The sequence below is a fragment of the Arachis hypogaea genome, chromosome 11, assembly GCF_003086295.3.
Source record: "Arachis hypogaea cultivar Tifrunner chromosome 11, arahy.Tifrunner.gnm2.J5K5, whole genome shotgun sequence".
Taxonomy (NCBI): Eukaryota; Viridiplantae; Streptophyta; class Magnoliopsida; order Fabales; family Fabaceae; genus Arachis; species Arachis hypogaea.
The window spans coordinates 79,516,766-79,528,354 of record NC_092046.1 but is presented as its reverse complement, the minus strand read 5'-3'; the positions used below and the strand labels follow the sequence as shown (position 1 = coordinate 79,528,354).

Genomic DNA, 11,589 nt, shown 5'->3' with positions numbered 1-11,589 from the left:
GCACTACATTCCTCGGTTAGTATCACAGTCTCGTTGCTCTTCCAGCTTCTCTTCTTAGTCATTAGCTCCTTTAAAAACTTGGCGTAGAACGGCATTTGCTCTATTGCTTCAGCAAAGGGTATGTTGATTTGTAGTTTCTTAAAGATTTCCAAAAATCTTAAGGACTAGTTGTCATCCCCCTTCTTCTTCAATTGCTGAGGGTATGGGACTCTTAGGACTTCTGGCTTCAACATTTCTTCCTTTTTTTGCGAACTCGAAGTGGAAACTCGAACTTCATTTTGCTCCTCTTCCTTTTTACTTGAGTCCTTTTCTTGTAGTTTCTGGGGGGTTTCCTTTAGTTTTTTCCCACTTCTGAGGGTGATAGCTTGACACTCCTCCCTTGGCCTTGACTCAATGTTGCTGCAAAGGTCATGGCCAGGAGCTTGCTGGAATAGGTAGCCAATTTGTGTCTCAAGTTTCTTGATGGCAGCCTCTTGATTCTGCATGTTGGATCGCACCTCTTCTCGGAACATCTTACTGTCTTGAATCTCTTTACATATGCTCTCGAGTAGGGTCTCAATCTTTGAGAGTCTATCTTCCGATGATGGAGAGTTGAGATTGGAAGGATGAGAAGGGCCATTTTGACTTTGGTATGAATGTTGAGAAGTGTTGTTGGGTGGGTGTTGGTATGACCTCTGTGTGGAGTGTTGGTGAGTTGTATTGTTGTTGGGGTTATGGCGTCTCTGATCTTGGCCTTGGTCTTGTTGATTTCCCCACCCAAAGTTTGGGTGGTTTCTCCAACCAGGATTGTATGTTTTGGAGTATGGGTCATGGTGCTGCCTAGGTGAATTCCCAATGTAGTTGGCTTGTTCCTGATCACCCTCTGCTTCTTCATTCACTCCTTCTTGGGTTGCTGCTGAAGTGGTGATTGCTGCTACTTGATTCCTCTCCATCTTCTTGGTGAGGTCAGCTAATTGCTTGGTAATCATCTTATTTTGAGCTAGCAGTACATCCACATTGTTCAGCTCCATCACTCCTCTAGTGTTGCCCATTTAAGAAGCATAGAAGTAGTCATTCTCTGCTACAGTCTCAATGACATCTATGGCTTATTCAATGGTCTTCTTCTTGTTCAGAGATCCCCTGGATGAGTGGTCTACTGCCTTCTTTGATTCATATGAAAGACCTTCATAGAAAATGTGCAACTGCACCCATTCATTGAACATATCTGGCGGGCATCTTCTTGTCATGTCCTTAAACCTCTCCCATGCTTCATATAGAGTCTCACCATCTTGCTGCCTAAAGGTTTGTACCTCAGCTCTCAACCTGTTGATCCGTTGAGGAGGATAGAATCTTGCCAAGAATTTGTTCACCACATCTTCCCAGGTTGCTAAACTCTCCTTTGGAAAGGATTCCAGCCATTTAGATGCTTTGTCCTTGAGTGAGAAAGGGAACAGAAGTAGTCTATAAGTGTCAGGATGAACACCATTAGACTTCACAGTATCGCATATCCTCAGGAAGGTGGTTAGATGTTGATTGGGGTCTTCTTGGACACTTCCTCCGAATGAACAATTGTTCTGAACAAGGGTGATGAGCTGTGGCATTAGTTCAAAGTTGTTGGCATGTATGGTTGGTCTTTGGATGCTACTCCCACAGTTTCCTGGGTTTAGGTTGATGTAAGAACCCAGAACTCTTCTCTCTTGCCCAGCCTGATGTGCTGGACCTTCTCGGCCATGGTTGTGAGCCTCTTCTTCATGATGGTTTTCCATATTCTCATCCATGTCTGGTTCAAAGTACTCTTCCTCTTCCTCGGTAATGCATTCATTGATCTCCTTGGCAATCTTAAGAGATTGAATTCTAATTCCTTGGTAATTCAATCTCTCAAATCAGATCGATAGCCAATTCCTTGGTCTAATTTCTCATGAGAAGAGATGAAGTGTGGTCACTGATTATACCACATGTATTTCCAAATCAAAGTATTGGAAGAATTATATGTCACCATATCCGCCCAAACCCCAATTTGGTCCAACATGAGAAAGCAATTCTAGCATGATCTCTTCATTCCTCTTCTAAGGTTCAGAAGAGATCCAAGTATGAATAGCTTCTTTTCCAAGATAACTACTCAATTGGATGAAGATTGAAAACTTTCTAGTAAAATCAAGAGAAAAGAGAGAAGAAGGATAATGAAAACTATTATTGATCCATCAAATTACAACAGAGCTCCCTAACCCAATGAAAGGGGTTTAGTTGTTCATAGCTCTGGGAAATGAAAGCATAGATGGAAAATACATTATAAAAAGTAAAACTAGAGGTGCAGAGAGAGTAAAATATTACAGAGGCTAACTAAAATTCCCAAAACTCCTTTTTCTAATTCAAAACTACCCCTATATATACTACTCTTCTGATCTTCTAGTTGGTTCTTCAAGTCTTGGATATGGGCCTTTGAATCTTGAGTTTGAAGCAGTTATCCTCTTCAGTGGGCTCAGCTTTACTTGCAGAGGGAAAGTGTGAAGCAGGCAGGGACTTTAGCTTAGGACGTTAGTGGCATTAACGTTAAGTGAAAGTGTGGGTTCGAGAACGTTAGTGACAATCACCTTTTTCACTAGCATTCCTAACCCAGGGATGATCTACGTTAACTTCAACGTTAGTGGCACCAACGTGACCACTAACATTGCCTCTTGGTCCTTCGCACATGTTATTGGGATTTACCTTTTCCAATAACGTTGAGAGTCCTCCCTTCCCCTACGTTAGAGTTCACGTTAGTGTGGCTAACGTGACCTTTAATGTAGGCTTGCCAAATCTTCGAGAATGTTAGTGACACTTACCTTTGTCACTAACGTTCCAAAATGCCCCTACTTCCCACGTTAGAGTTCACGTTAACTAGGTTAACGTGGCTTCTAACGTGGTAATGATAGCCATCTCCAACGTTTGTGACAAAGGTGAGTGTCACTAACGTTGGCTCATCATTCTTTCCTCCACGTTAGCTTCCATGTTAACTAAGTTAATGTGGGAGTTAACGTTGCTCATAGTGGCTCATTCCAACGTTAATGACAAAGGTGGGTGTCACTAACGTTGGCGATTCTTTGCTCCCTCCACGTTAGAGTCCACGTTAACTAAGTTAACGTGGCAACTAACGTGGCTCAAAGTGGCTTAGTCCAACGTTAGTGACAAAGGTGAGTGTTACTAACGTTGGCCATTCTTTTGCTTCCCCACGTTAGAGTCCACGTTAATTGAGTTAACGTGGCTCTTAACGTGGCCAATATGAGCTTGGTCCAACGTTAGTGACAAAGGTGAGTGTCACTAACGTTGGCTTTATTTTCTTCTTCCACGTTAGAGTTCACGTTAACTTAGTTAAGTGACTCTTAACGTGGGCTATGATGGCTTCGAGGACGTTATTGGCGATTACTTTTCTCATTAACGTTGCAAGCTAGCACCCTTTCCACGTTAGTTAGACTAACGTGGCTGTTAACGTGGTTCTTCCTTGCTTCCTTTGTCCTGAAATCAAGCAGTAGAGTGCATCAAAGTTCTAATCCAAGTCATGAGACATGCATCATCCAATTTGTCTTTAATTCATGCATAATTCTCATGAAATCATGTAAAGTGCACAATGTTTGCTTGAATCAAGATGTAAGTGAAATTCTACCCAAAACTTGCTTATTTCCTAAGAAAATGCATGAAACTACCCTAAAACAATAAAGAAAAGGTGGCCAAAATGCCTTGGCATCAGCTAATTTGTTAGATCATCCTATTCACCATGATGAAGATCGAATATACATCTTTGAATTAATCAAACACGGATCGAAGAGAAACAGTAATACTTGTATTAATTCAAAGGACTCAGCAGGGCTCCTCCCCTCAACCTAGGAGGTTTAGAAACTCATACTGATGTAAAATACAATGTAAAATGTGAATAATGCTGAATGGTGGTATGTTGTTCTCTAAAAAGGTTTGAATTACATAAACATAATCCTTTAAATACTAAATGAATGACTAGTAAGGGTAAAACAATCTATTCAGTGCTAAAATCCACTAATGGGGCCCACATGGTGAGTGTTTGGGCTGAGCTTTGATGAGATCCATGTCCTATGAGGTCTCTGGGGCATGGAACACCAGCTAGGGGGTCCTCTTTGGGCATTTGTACATTGGTATCTACTCTTTGGGCGCTTGACGCCTGGAAGGGGGCAAGAAGTTGGCGTTGGATGCCAATTTTGAGCCTTCTAATCCGAAACAAAGAATGTAATATTATATTTTGATTGAAAGCTCTAGAAGTCAGCTTTCCATAGACGTTGAGAGCGCTCTATTTGGACTTTGGTAGCTCCAGAAAAACTCTTCCGAATGCAGGCAGGTCAGATCCGGACAACATCTGCAGTGCTTTCTCTGTCTCTGAATCAGACTTCTGCTCCAGCTCCTCAATTTCAGCTAGAAAATACCTGAAATTGTCCAAAAATATAAAACTCATAGTAGAATCCAAAAATGTGAATTTAATGCTAAAACCTATAAAGACTAAATAAAAACTAAACAAAAACTACTAAAAACTATATGAAAGTGATGCCAAAAAGCGTATAAAATATCCGCTCATCATAACACCAAAATTAAACCGTCGCTTGTCCCCAAGCCACTAAAAATGCAGTAGGATAAAAAGAAAATTAAGATACAATAAATTTCTAAGTTTCAAATGAAGCTTAGTTAAAATCAGATGAGCGGGACTTAGTAGCTTTTTGCTTCTGAATAGTTTTGGCATCTCACTATCTGTTGAAACTCAGAGATGTTGGCATCTTTAGGAACTTAGAATCCAGATGATATTATTGGCTCTCCTAGTTAAGCTTATTTTGATTTTTGGACACAGCTTTCTAAGTCTTGGCCGTGATCCTAAGCACTCTGTTTTCTAGTATTACCACCGGATACATTCATTGCACATACACTTTAACTGGGTGAACCTTTCCAGATTGTGACTCAGCTTTGCTAGAGTCCCGAGATGGAGGTGTCCAGAGTGCTTAAGCACACTCTTTTGCTTTGGACCATGACTTTAACCGCTCTATCTCAAGCTTTTCACTTGACACCTTCACGTCACAATCACATGGTTAGGGACAGCTTGGTTTAGTCGCTTAGGCTAGGATTTGTATTCCTTTGAGCCCTCCTATCCATTAATGCTCAAAGCCTTGGGTCATTTTACCCTTGCCTTTTGGTTTAAAGGGTTACTGGCTTTTTCAATCTGCCCTTCTTTTCTTGAATTTTTGGGCAGTAATGGATTTTTCTGCTTTTTAATTTTTTTTCTTTTTTGCCATTTTGTTTCTTTTTTGCATGCATATTAATTTTTTCCTTTTGCAATATGCTTTTTCTTTTGCTTTTTGCTACTTTTTCTTACTTCAAGAATCAATTTTTAGATTTTTCAGATTATCAATAATATTTTTCCTTTTTCCATATTCTTTCAAGAGCCAACATTTTAAAATTTCAGCTTCAAATATGCACTGTTTATTTCATACATTCAGAACACAAAAGCAAATGACACCACATCAAACTAATTAAACTAATCTTATTTTAAATTTGAAATTCATGCATCTCTCAATTCTTTTCAGATGAATTTTTTTTTATTTAAGCAAGCTGAGAGATATTTGGAACATTTTACAACTTTTTAAGACATCAATGCAAATGATCCTGCAACTAGAACAAGAGAATAGATAAATAGACAGACAGAAAACAAAAAAATAAAAGGAGTAAAAGAGAAAGAATCCACATGAATGATGGTGGCCAGTGCTCCTCCTTGAGGATTGATAAACCACTATTTTATGGTTTATATTGTGTTTAATTGTGTGGTTTTATCATGATCTTTACCCACTTATTCATATGATTAGCATGCATTTATATTTCCTTCCTAAATTTATTACATGATTGAAAACTTGCTTCCTAGAGACTTTTAATTATGTATTTTAATTCTCCTTTATTCCATGCGATGTCGTGATCTATGTGTTAAGTGTTTCAGGCTTTATAGGGCACGAATGAGTTGGAGATTGGAAAGGAAGCTTGCAAAAATGAAAGGAACACAAGAAATTAAGGAGATGACCAGCGAGAAGTGACGCGGCCGCATGGCTCACGCGACCGCGCGGATTGGAATAGCATAAGTGACGCGGAGGCGTGGACGACGCGTCCGCGTGGAGAAGCAAAACGCCGAATAACGCGTCTGCATGAATGACGCGATCGCGTGACGTGCGCAATCTGCATAATCTGCAGAATCGCTGGGGGCGATTTCGGGCCCTATTTTGACCCAGTTTTCGGCCCAGAAAAGCAGACTAGAGCCAAGGAACATGCAAAAACCAACAACAAGATTCATTCCGCATAGTTTTAGTTTTTAGATCTAGTTTTTCCTCTCCTCTAGGTTTTTTTCTCTCTACACATTCATAGTTTTTAGGATTCTTATTTTCTATTGCTTTTTGCATTGGGATTTTGAGAAGAGTTACTACCTCATCAAGACTTCGTCATTCTAGTTTGTTTTCTTTACTTGGCTTTACTCTTCCATGTCCTTTAATTTACTTAATTCTGCTATTGGATTATTTTAGAATTTATTAATACAAGAGTTGTTTTTATTTTTAATTGATTCTTTTGAGTTTTATTTATCATGTCTTTCTTTAATTCCCTTTCCTATGTTATGAGTTCCACATTCACAATGAGTGAGTAGTTCCCTAACTTGATGGGGAGTTGATTGAAAGGAACCCTTGAGTTGGAATGCTCAAAGGAGAAATTATAATTGGGTTTATCATTGGATTTCCCTCTAATCACTAACGCCAGTCCTTCCAAGTAAGCGGACTGGGACTTGTGAATAGAAACAGCATTTCAACTTGTTTGACTTTCCCTTACCTAGTAAGGGATAAATAAACAGAACAACCCCTAATTATCAATTAATCTTGAGAGTACTGCAACAAGAATAGGGCTTCTAACTAATCTACTCCCAGTCAAGGCTTTTATTTAAATCATATTAATTCTCTGATTTAATTTCCTGTCATTCAACTCAAATCTTTTGAAAACCATCCGATTAATGAAATAGCACACTTTCCTGCAATTCGTTGGGAGATGACCTGGGATTCATACTCCTAGTATTTTAATTTATGTGACACCCTTTTTTAAATTGATAAGCGGATTTCTGGTTGGTTGAGGACTATACTCGCAACGCATATCTTATAACAATTCTTAACTCGCCAATTTCCGCCCACATCAGTTTTTGGCGCCGTTGCCGGGGAGTTGCAATAGAGTGCTAAAGTTATTGATTGGATTTTATTTATTTGCATTTTACGAATAAGGCAAGCTCGGCGTCGGTTAGTCCTCTCTGAGGGCGGATCTGAAACGTCACTTGAGAAAGAAACCAGCCCCCGTTCTATTGATTTGGTTGTTTTACGTGCAGGTAACATGGCAGCAGCTGATTTTACAATGCAACCATTTCAAGCGCATCACCCAGTGGTGGCTACAGACTTTGAAACAAAGACCGCACTGCTCAATTTGATGCCCAAGTTTGATGGCTTGCCTGCTCAAGAGCCTATCAAGCACCTGAGAGATTTTCAAGCAGCCTGTTCTACTGTCAGGCGTGATGGTGTAGATGAAACTCAATTTTTCTGAAAGCTTTCCCGTTTTCTCTTGAGGGGAAGGCAAGAGAGTGGTACTACACTCAACCAACAGCAATTGTATCCAACTGGGATACAGTGAGAAGAGAATTCTTGGAAAAGTTCTTTCCAGCTGAAGTTACTGATAAACTGAGGAAAGATATTTCCATGATTGTTTAGGATGATTCTGAAACTCTCTATGAGTACTGGGAGCGCTTCAATAATCTTCTGGAAGCTTGCCCCCACCATATGATTGACAAGATAGTGTTACTCGGTTACGTCACACAAGGCATGAGGCCCCAAGACAAGACCACATTGGAAAGTGCTAGCAATTGGTCTATGAAAAAGTACAAGACCACTGATGAGGCATGGCAATTGATCAGCGACTTAGCTGAATCTACTAGGAATCACAGGAAGAAACAAGGCCGTGCAAAAGCCATTGCAGAAGTATCCTCTAGCGGAGAGACTGCTGCTTTAAATTAGAGTATCTGTGAAATGACCAACTTGCTGAAGCAGATGCAATTGAATCAACAACAAGTTCAGCAAGCTTAACCTTCTCCACCACAGCAAAACCAACAGTTAGTCCCACAGAGAGTTTGCGGAATCTGTGCTGATTATAGCCATTATACTGATGAATGTCCGCAGCTCCAGCAGGAAAACAACACAGTGGCAGCCACTCATAACTTCTATGACCGCCCCAACCAAGGGTACAATCAAAGTGGCAATTACAACCATGGATGGCAGGAAAATTCTAACCAGAATTGGAGGGACAACAAGAACAACAGAGGAGGCAGAGATAATCAGGGAAATCAGAGGTGGAATAACAATAACAACAGGCAGCAGAACCAGTACCAGCCTTACAGAGCACCTCACCTGAGGCAATCCCAAGGACCACAGAATACCCAACAGCAGACTTCTCAAATTACCTATCATTCTTCTTCTGCTAATGATGACTTACTACAATCAATTGATCGGAGACAGCAGACCATAGAAAATAACATTAATGCCACTTTGAATGGTCTGAACGCTACTTTGCAAGCTCTTGTCTCACAGATTGGTTCAATGAATAACTCCAATAATCAACCTTTAAGCTCCAGTGGAATTCCCTCTCAACCATTACCCAATCCCAAGGGTGGTATTAATGCCATCACCCTAAGGTCCGGAACCACACTGCAGGAGAGGAACCAGGAGGAGCCAAGCTCACCAGAACACGCCTCAGCTGAAGAGGTAGTGGAAATAGAAGATGTTGAAGAGGAAGAAGACATACAGGACATAGCTGAAAAAGAAGAAGCTCGACCACAGGAGGAAGCATCAAAAGGCGCAGACACTACAGAAGACACCACTCCTATTCCATTTCCACAACTTGCAAGGATGCCCAAGAAGCAGCTGGAACCTGATCCAAAAATAGTAGAGATATTCAAAAAGGTTGAGGTAACTGTTCCTCTATTTGATGTTATTCAACAGGTACCTAAGTATGCAAAGTTTCTAAAAGATTTATGTATACATAAAGACAAAATTAATGAATTAGAAACTATTCCTTTAGGTAGTTCCATATCTGCTTTAATGGGAGGTTTACCTGAAAAGTGTAGTGACCCAGGTCCTTGTATAGTTAATTGTACTATTGGTGGTGTGATAATTTCTGACTGCATGTGTGATTTAGGAGCATGTGTGAGTATAATACCTTTGTCTATATATGATGTTTTGAGGCTCCCTCCCTTAAAAAGGTCGGCAGCTCGTTTTGTGTTAGCAGATAAAAGCATTATTACAGTGGTTGGAGTTGCTGAAGAAGTATTAGTGGGCATTAAGGGACTCACGTTCCCCACTGATTTTTATATCCTGGAAATGCCCCAAAATGACTCAGACAAGCCATCATCAATCCTACTCGGAAGGCCATTCTTGAAGACCTCAAAGTTTAAATTAGATGCTTTTTCAGGAACATACTCTTTTGAAATAGATGGCTGAATAGTGATCTTCAACCTGAATGGAGTTATGACGCATCCTCCGGAGGATCACTCTATCCTCAAGTGTGACATTATAGATGAAACCATGGCTGAAGTCCATCAGGAGGAACTTGAAGAGAAGCACACAGGACAAGGTCCAAGTGTGGGGACATTCTCAGAGGACAATGACAGTGCTTTGCCATTGTTACAGCTCCAGACAACCCAGAGCCTGACCATGATCAGAAGTTAGAGCTAAACCCCTTCCTCCATACCTCAAATATGCTTACCTTGAAGACAAGCAGAAGTTTCCAGTTATCATTGCCAGGGAGCTCACTTCTCAACAAGAAGAGCAGTTACTTGGTGTGCTGAGGAGACACAAAAAGGCAATTGGTTGGAGTTTGGCAGACATAGTAGGCATCAACCCTCAAGTCTGTGAGCATAGAATATTTTTAGAAGAGGGAGCAAGACCTGTCCATCAACCCCAGAGAAGACTGAACCCCACTATCCTCGAGGTTGTCAAAAAGGAAGTGACCAGACTACTGGAGGCAGACATCATCTATCCCATCTCAGACAGTGAATGGGTGAGCCTAGTACAAGTAGTGCCAAAGAAGTTTGGAGTCACTACAGTGAAGAATGAGCATGGAGAGCTCATAGAAACCAGAGTTTAGAACGCCTAGAGGGTCTACATTGACTACAGACGTCTCAACTAAGCCACCCGTAAGGATCACTATCCTCTTCCATTCATTGATCAAATGCTGGATCGCATGTCAGGTAAATCACATTATTGTTTTCTAGATGGTTACACAGGTTATTTCCAGATTCATATAGCTCCTGAAGATCAGGAAAAGACCACTTTTACATGTCTTTTTGGGACTTATGCTTACAAGAGAATGCCCTTTGGCTTGTGTAATGCACCAGCTACTTTTCAGAGGTGTATGATGAGTCTTTTCTCTGACCTTATTGAGGACTGCATGGAAGTTTTTATGGATGATTTTAGCGTTTATGGCGATTCCTTTAGGCTTTGCTTAGATGGATTATCTAGAGTATTAGATAGATGTGTCAGTACAAACCTTGTATTAAATTTTGAAAAATGTCACTTTATGGTTAAACAAGGGATTGTACTAGGACATGTTGTGTCTAATACTGGCATTTCTGTAGATCCAGCAAAGGTGGATGTTATTTCTAGTTTACCTTACCCCTCTTCTGTGAGGGAAGTCCGTTCGTTCCTTGGCCATGCAGGTTTTTACAGGAGATTTATTAAGGACTTCAGTAAGGTAGCACTTCCCTTATCCAGGCTACTGCAGAAAGATATTGAGTTCGAGTTCAGTGAAAATTGCAAACAAGCATTTGATAAGTTGAAAACCGCCCTGACTCAAGCTCCAATTGTGAGAGGACCAGACTGGAGCCAACCATTTGAAATAATGTGTGATACTTCCAACCATGCCGTAGGAGCAGCACTGGCTTAGCGTGAAGGTAAGGATCCTTTTGTTATTGCCTACGCGTCTAAAACTTTAGATGCCGCTCAGTCGAATTACACTACTACTGAGAAAGAGCTTCATGCTATTGTTTTTGCTCTAGATAAATTCCGAGCCTAATTACTTGGTACTAAAGTAGTAGTGTATTCAGACCACGCAGCTCTAAAGTATTTATTAGCTAAAAAGGAGTCCAAACTAAGGCTTATACGTTGGATACTGCTATTACAAGAATTTGATTTGGAAATTAAGGACAGGAGTGGTAACCAGAATTTAGTGGCAGACCACTTGAGTCACCTTGAACGTATTACAGATGACTCCACTCCTATAGCTGATAATTTTCCATTTGATAACCTGTAAGAAGTATCTGAGATAGTCCCTTGGTATGCACCTGTAGCTAATTATCTAGTTAGCCGCACCTTCCCTCCGAACTTTTCTAAGCATCAAACAGACAAGCTGAAAAGCGAGTCTAAATATTATATATGGGATGACCCATATTTATGGAGATGTGACGCTGACCAGGTAATTTGACGGTGTGTGCCTCAATCAGAATTCCAGTCCATCTTAGAGGCGTGTCACTCATTTGAGAGTGGAGGACATTTTGGCCCTCAA

At 40.6% G+C, this 11,589-nt stretch overlaps 2 non-coding genes across 2 annotated transcripts; one reads left to right on the top strand and one right to left on the bottom strand.

Moving 5' to 3' along the window:
* Window positions 1-1,197: 1,197 nt before the first annotated feature.
* LOC112726081 (small nucleolar RNA R71) lies at window positions 1,198-1,304 on the top strand. Its single transcript, XR_003165149.1, has one exon. It is a non-coding gene; the product is annotated as a small nucleolar RNA R71 (small nucleolar RNA).
* Window positions 1,305-7,712: 6,408 nt separating this feature from the next.
* Window positions 7,713-7,820, bottom strand: LOC112725264 (small nucleolar RNA R71). Its single transcript, XR_003164383.1, has one exon. It is a non-coding gene; the product is annotated as a small nucleolar RNA R71 (small nucleolar RNA).
* Between the last annotated feature and the right edge of the window lie 3,769 nt (window positions 7,821-11,589).